The sequence below is a fragment of the Triticum dicoccoides genome, chromosome 5B, assembly GCF_002162155.2.
Source record: "Triticum dicoccoides isolate Atlit2015 ecotype Zavitan chromosome 5B, WEW_v2.0, whole genome shotgun sequence".
NCBI lineage: Eukaryota > Viridiplantae > Streptophyta > Magnoliopsida > Poales > Poaceae > Triticum > Triticum dicoccoides.
Window position 1 is genome coordinate 289,359,601 of NC_041389.1, and position 7,725 is coordinate 289,367,325.

Below are 7,725 nucleotides of genomic sequence, written 5' to 3' on the forward strand. Positions count from 1 at the left end.
TTAGAGCCTCTGAATCCGGCGTTGACTGCCGTATCCTCAGTGTTATCGCCGTTAACACGGCGTTTGTTTTTGTTGCGACGCGACCTGCCATTGTGCTGTCCGGACTGCCAGAATTTTTGTTGAGGTTGTTACTACGGGCTAGCCAGCTGTCCTCCCCCGCACAGAAGTGGGTCATGAGTGATGTGAGGGCTGCCATGGATTTCGGCTTTTCCTGTCCTAGGTGCCGGGCCAGCCACTCGTTGCGGATGTTATGTTTGAAGGCTGCGAGGGCCTCTGCATCCGGACAGTCGACGATTTGATTTTTCTTTGTTAAGAACCGTGTCCAGAACTGTTTGGCCGATTCGTCTGGCTGCTGAATTATATGGCTTAGGTCATCGGCGTCTGGTGGTCGCACATATGTGCCCTGGAAGTTGTCAAGAAATGCGGCTTCCAGGTCCTCCCAACACCCAATTGACTCTGCTGGCAAGCTGTTAAGCCAATGCCGAGCTGGTCCTTTAAGCTTGAGTGGGAGATACTTGATGGCATGGAGATCGTCACCGCGGGCCATATGGATGTGAAGGAGATAATCTTCGATCCAAACCGTGGGGTCTGTTGTGCCATCGCAGGATTCAATGTTCACGGGTTTAAACCCTTCAGGGATTTGATGATCCATTACTTCATCTGTGAAGCATAGTGGGTGTGCGGCGCCTCTATACTGGGCAATATCGCGACGCAGCTCAAGAAAGCTTTGTCTAGTGTGTTCGGCCCGGCCGGAGTTGTTGTATCCGGCGCGACGGTAGTCGTCATGGATTGTGGGGCGCCCGCGTGATCCGTAGATAGATCTTGATTGTCTTGCCTTATCCTCCAATATATCCCGCAAGTCCGACGCATTCCCTCGTGGCTTCGTACTTTTCGAGCGATGCCGGGGTACGGTCCTGATGGAGGGCCTAGATTGTGCCAGCGGCTATATTGGGTCCGTCGCGGCCACGGGATGGTCGGTCTTCCATATTGTGCGCTGGTGATGAAGGTTTGTATGCTTCCTCCTCTAGTCAGGGGAGCAACTTGCGTTTTGGGTAGCTTTTGGAGGGGCGTTTGAGTTCATACTCTTCGGCCGCAAGGACTTCCGTCCATCTGTCGGCTAGCAGGTCTTGATCAGCTTGAAGTTGTTGCTGCTTTTTCTTTAGGCTATTTGTCGTGGCCATAAGCATGCGTTTAAAACGCTCTTGTTCGACGGGATCCTCGGGCACGACAAATTCGTCATCGTTGAGGCTTGCCTCGTCTCCGGAGGGAGGCATGTAATTGTCATCCTCCTCGTCTGCCGCTCTCTCCTGAGGGCTGGCTTCTCCGTCCTCCTGTGCTGAATCTTGCTGGAGGGGGTTGTCTTCGGCACTCTCTGGGGTGTTGTTATCTCCGGTGCCGGAATCTCCATTCTTGCTGTGGCGGGATTTAGAGTGGTGCCGCTGACGTCGGCGCTTGGGCTGTTTCTTAGAGGAATCTGCCCCCGCTGCTTCTTCGTCGTCCCCATCCTTCGGGGTGTCCACCATGTATATATCGTATGACGAGGTGGTCTTCCAGTGCCCCGTAGGCACTGGTTCTTGATCGTCTCCAGCATCGTCGTCCATACCGTCGATGTCTTCGGAGTCGTAGTCTAGCATGTCGGTTAGATCATCGACAGTGGCTACAAAGTGGGTGGTGGGTGGGCTTTGAATTTCTTCGTCGTCCGCATCCCAACCATCCTGACCGCAGTCCGGCCAGGGCTCTCTTTATAACGAGAGATACTTTAACGAGTTCAGGATGTCGCCAAAGGGCGAGTGCTGAAAGATGTCTGCAGCGGTGAACTCCATGACCGGCGCCCAATCGGATTCGATTGGCAGGGGCGCAGGAGGTTCGGAGTCCGGCAAGGAGTCCGGCACCTCGGAGTCACGAGCTTTGCAAAGGACAAGATCAGTATTCGGCTCCATCGCCATAGAAGTTGCAGCTACCGAGGCGGTGTCCAGCCACCTGTCCTCGATCTGCTCGGTCGGCTCTGAACTATGGGTCGGAGCGGATTCGTGTGCGGCCTCCAAGGTACTGTCCGGCGGCAGAGCTAAATCATGCCCATCGTGACAGTGCGGCACGCTCGGCTGTGGCTCGAATCCATCGAAGATCAAGTCTCCACGGATGTCAGCCGTGAAGTTTAGGCTTCCGAATCTGACCTGATGGCCAGGGGCGTAGCTTTCGATCAGCTCCAGATGGCCGAGTGAATTGGCCCGCAGTGCAAAGCCGCCGAACACGAAGATCTGTCCGGGGAGAAAATTCTCACCCTGGACGGCGTTGTTGTTGATGGAAGAAGCCATCAAGCCTATCGGTGAAGACACAGAGGAACTCTCAATGAAAGCACCAATGTTGGTGTCAAAACCAGCGGATCTCGGGTAGGGGGTCCCGAACTGTGCGTCTAGGCGGATGGTAACAGGAGACAAGGGACACAATGTTTCTACCCAGGTTCGGGCCCTCTCGATGGAGGTAAAACCCTACTCCTGCTTGATTGATATTGATGATATGGGTAGTACAAGAGTGGATCTACCACGAGATCAAGGAGGCTAAACCCTAGAAGCTAGCCTATGGTATGATTGTTGTAATGGTTGTTCGTCCTACGGACTAAAACCCTCCGGTTTATATAGACACGGAGAGGGCTAGGGTTACACAGAGTCGGTTACAATGGTAGGAGATCTACATATTTGTATCGCCAAGCTTGCCTTCCACGCCAAGGAAAGTCCCATCCGGACACGGGACGAAGTCTTCAATCTTGTATCTTCATGGTCTTGGAGTCCGGCCGATGATAATAGTCCGGCTATCCGGACACCCCCTAGTCCAGGACTCCCTCAGATGAACTTTCTTTAGCCATGTTATTTTGAGAAGACATGATTGCTTTTATTAGTATGCTTGAAGTGTTACTATTTCTTATGTCAATATGAACTTTTATTTTGAATCATTTGGATCTGAACATTCATGCCACAATAAATAAAATTACATTAAGAATTATGCTAGGTAGCATTTCACATCAAAAATTCTGTTTTTATCATTTACCTACTCGAGGATGAGCAGGAATTAAGCTTGGGGATGCTTGATACGTCTCCAACGTATCTATAATTTTTTATTGTTCCATGCTATTATATTACCCCTTTTGGATGTTTATGGGCTTTATTTTACACATTTATATCATTTTTGGGACTAACCTACTAACTGGAGGCCCAGCCCGTATTGTTGTTTTTTTGCCTATTTCAGTATTTCGAAGAAAAGGAATATCAAATGGAGTCCAAACGGAATGAAACCTTCGGGAGCGTGATTTTTGGAACGGACGTGATCCAGAGGACTTGGAGTGCAAGCCAAGAAGCAGCCGAGGCGGCCACGAGGGTGTAGGGCGCGCCCACCCCTACAGGGCACGCCCCCTGTCTCGTGGGCCCCTCGGGCGGCCACCAACCTAGTTCTTCCTCCTATATATACCCACGTACCCCGAAAACATCCAGGGAGCCAACAAAAAACAATTTCCACTGCTGTAACCATCTGTATCCGCGAGATCCCATATTGGAGCCTTCGCCAGCGCTCCGCTGGAGGGGGAATCGACCACGGAGGGCTTCTACATCAACACCATAGCCCTTCCGATGAGTTGTGAGTAGTTTACCACATACCTTCGGGTCCATAGTTATTAGCTAGATGGCTTCTTCTCTCTTTTTGGATCTCAATACCATGTTCTCCCCCTCTCTTGTGGAGATCTATTTGATGTAACTCTTTTTGCGGTGTGTTTGTCGAATTGTGGGTTTATGATCAAGTTTATCTATGAGAAATATTTGAATCTCCTATGAATTCTTTTATGTATGATTGATTTATCTTTGCAAGTCTCTTCGAATTATCAGTTTGGTTTGGCCTACTAGATTGATCCTTCTTGCCATGGGAGAAGCGCTTAGCTTTGGGTTCAATCTTGCGGTGTCCTTACCCAGTGACAGCAGGGGTTGCAAGGCACATATTGTATTGTTGCCATCAAGGATAAAAAGATGGGGTTTATATCATATTGCATGAGTTTATCCCTCTACACCATGTCATCTTTCTTAATGCGTTACTCTGTTCTTATGAACTTAATACTCTAGATGCATGCTGGATAGCGGTCGATGTGTGGAGTAATAGTAGTAGATGCAGGCAGGAGTCGGTCTACTTGTCGCGGACGTGATGCCTATATACATGATCATACCTAGATAATCTCATAATTATTCGCTTTTCTATCAATTGCTCAACAGTAATTTGTTCACCCACCATAGTACTTATGCTATCTTGAGAGAATCCACTAGTGAAACCTATGGCCCCTGGGTCTATCTTTTATCATATAAGCTTTCAATCTACTTTTATTTGCATCTTTACTTTTCCAATCTATATCATAAAATACCAAAAATATATTTATCTTATCATACTATCTCTATCAGATCTCACTTTCGCAAGTGGTCGTGAAGGGATTGACAACCCCTTTATTGTGTTGGTTGCGAGTTCTTTGTTTGTTTGTGTAGGTGCGTCTGACTTTTGAGGAGCCTCCTACTGGATTGATACCTTGGTTCTCAAAAACTGAGGGAAATACTTACACTAGTATTGTTGCATCACCCTTTCCTCTTCAAGGAAAACCAACGCAAGCTCAAGACGTAGCAGCTATGCTTTGCAACAGACTCTCTTTGGTCCCTATAATGTTTCCTGAGAACTCGAGCTTTGCGAGAGATAAATTCTTCTTGAGCCGGAATTTTTCCGGATGGCCTTTAAACTAGCAACATTTATTGAGCTATGTCCACGTAGCTCTCGAGTCTTTAAGATGACTCAATGAGTTGACTTGACATTCTCCACAGTTGACCGTGATATAGACCGGTTTGAATCCTACATGGGACAACTTGCAAGCCAAAGTAATTGCTCTTTTAAAGAAAATAATATGTAGTATAAAATATACAGGATGGATTTCACCTGATATTTTTTTATTAAGAATTATCAGCTATAGGGTTGCAGCAATTATGACAGTGGTGGCGGGTTAAAGCGCGACACTCCTTCGGGTCATGTTGGCCATTAGAAATTTTTTTAACCCCTAGAGCTTTGACTTTTCTTCCAACCAACCTCATCTTATCTTGTTCTTTTCTCTGACAGAGAAGCAGAGGAGGTCATAGGCAACCTGCAAGCTCGCAGCACTCACCATACGGCGGTTTGAAATTGAGGGTTGCGGTGGCGGGTCGCGGCGGACTGTCGGCTTCACCGAAGAAGCAAGGTGAAGCAGAAATGGTCGGCGACTCGGGGCGCATCTGCGATGGCAAGAGCTAGAACAAGTCGCAGCATGGCCGTCTCAATGTGGCGGCGGTTTATGGCACAGCAGAAGAAGCCCCCAACGGCTTATGGCGCAGCAGAAGAGGCCCCCGGCGGCCTATGGCGCAGCAGAAGAGGCACCTAGCGCTCGAGGTGCAGTGGTAAAACCGCGCGAGGTCATGGCGGCTTGAAAGCAGCGGCTCAAGGCCGAGGACCGCGGAGGTGGAGGCGTCTCATCGAAAGTGCGGTAGCAGGGACTTGCGGTGGCGAGCATAACAGCGTCAGAGGTAGCGGCTTGCAGGTCGTCGCCTCTGAGTGGCAAATTGAAAAGGCAGCCGCTGGGCGGTCGTGACGGCGGGTCGGAGGTGAAACTCACGCGCGGTGGGTCCGGCGGCTTCATAGAACATGCAGAGATGCAGGCAGGCCACAGCACGGGACGGCTCAACGCATGCGGCTTGATCCCTTGGTGTGGCGGCTTGAGGAGGCAGAAGAGGCATAAGGACGTTTCGAGGGCTCGGACAGAGGCGACTCCGCGATGAAGATGGCGGCTCGAAGCCACAACAACGGGGGCGCGGGCGGCGGCTCTCCCGCTGTAGTTGAGACGGGCAGCGGCTTCGTACTACAGTTGAGACGACAGCGGTGGCTCGACGCTGCCATGATTGAGGCCACGAGAGGCAGGCGGGGATTGCCCGTGGCGGCGGCTCGGGGCATCGACTCGTGACGGCAGGGTGATGGCAGGCACTGCAGCTACGGATGGATGCCGGCGGCTCTGCAGTGATATGCCGGCTTACCGGCAGAGAAGTAGTTATGCCGGTTTAGGGGCGAGGCTAGGCACAGCGCAAGCATTCAAGGTAGATGGCGGCTCAGAGCAGCAGAGCTCGGCCATGGAAGCCGTAGGCCGGCGGGTCCGCGGGGACGGCTCGAGGCGTGCTGCCATGACAGTAGCAGAGGAGGAGCGAGGCCGGCTAGTAGGCAGAAGTGACGTGCGAGGCGCAGAGACGACAGCACGGAGGCAGCGGCTTAACGAGGCCACGATGCCGGAGATGAGGATGGCTCCTCGGCGGCAGCAGATGCCGAGACGCCGGAGGCGGGACGGCCAACCCATGATGCGGCATTAATAGGTGGCTCGGGGTGAAGCTGCAACCATTCCCGAGTTCTGGTCGGTTGGACGAATCCCCATCCGTGCTTTCCTCTAGATCATGGACGTATATTACAGGAGGTGCACAGCCGGAGTAGGTAGCTTTGCGGCGAGGTGAGGCCGAGTGGTCGGGCAGGGCCGGTGGCTCAAGGCTGCACCCGTGGCCGCGGATGGCGGCGGTAGAAGTGAGCTGGACAAAGAGGCTCACGGCCAGGGCACAGCGGCAGGCCAATGGAAGCTCGGAGGCGGGATCCGGTGACTTGGTAGGCTGTGGTTATAACCCAGCAGCGGAGGACGTGGCAAGGGGCTCCGCAGAGGCAGGTTGGAGGCCAAGGCGTGAGGCCTCCGAGGCTGCTCGAGGTGCAGACGTGGAGGCGGCTCAATAAGGCCACCACTGTGATGGTTCGAAACGAGGGCGCTCGACGACGGCGAAGTTGTGGGCGGTGACTCAACGCGAGACGACGGCGGCTCAACAATTTGATGAAGCGTTGTAGGTTGCCAACCGTGGCGGAGGCTGCGCCCGTTACCGTTATGCAATAATGAGTTCCGTCATGGTTGTGGATGCGGATTAAGATCATCCGGGGGCTGCTCCTTTTTCTATTCTTTCTTTCATCTGTAGTACTAGTGTACCAACTATTGATCCTTTTGTGATATAGCTTGAGATTGTATGGTGCTGTGTTGGGGAGGTACTGCAGCAATCACCGTAGGCCGGCAGCCCAAGTCCATTAAGAAATATCATTAAGAAGCCCGCGTTTTACCAGCACACGACAGCTGGCCGCCTTGAAACTTGATCCGGTATGCTTTGGCGGACATAGTAACAGTCGGACACGGCCACCATACATGTTACAGCAGAAGTTCTTGCAGGTCTCGAACTGGCAACTTGCGGCGGCGTAAAAAATTGATTCGTCTTTGAACCGGCGGATCGCCTTGAAGGAAATATGCCCTAGAGGCAATAATAAAGTTATTATTTATTTCCTCATATCATGATAAATGTTTATTATTCATGCTAGAATTGTATTACCTGGAAACATGATACATGTGTGAATACATAGCCAAACATAGTGTCACTAGTATGCCTCTACTTGACTAGCTGATTAATCAAAGATGGTTATGTTTCCTAACCATAGACATATGTTGTCATTTGATTAACAGGATCACATCATTACGAGAATGATGTGATTGACTTGACCCATTCCGTTATCCTAGCACTTGATCGTTTAGTATGTTGCTATTGCTTTCTTCATGACTTATACAAAGTTCCTATAACGATGAGATTATGCAACTCCCGTTTATCGGAGGAACAC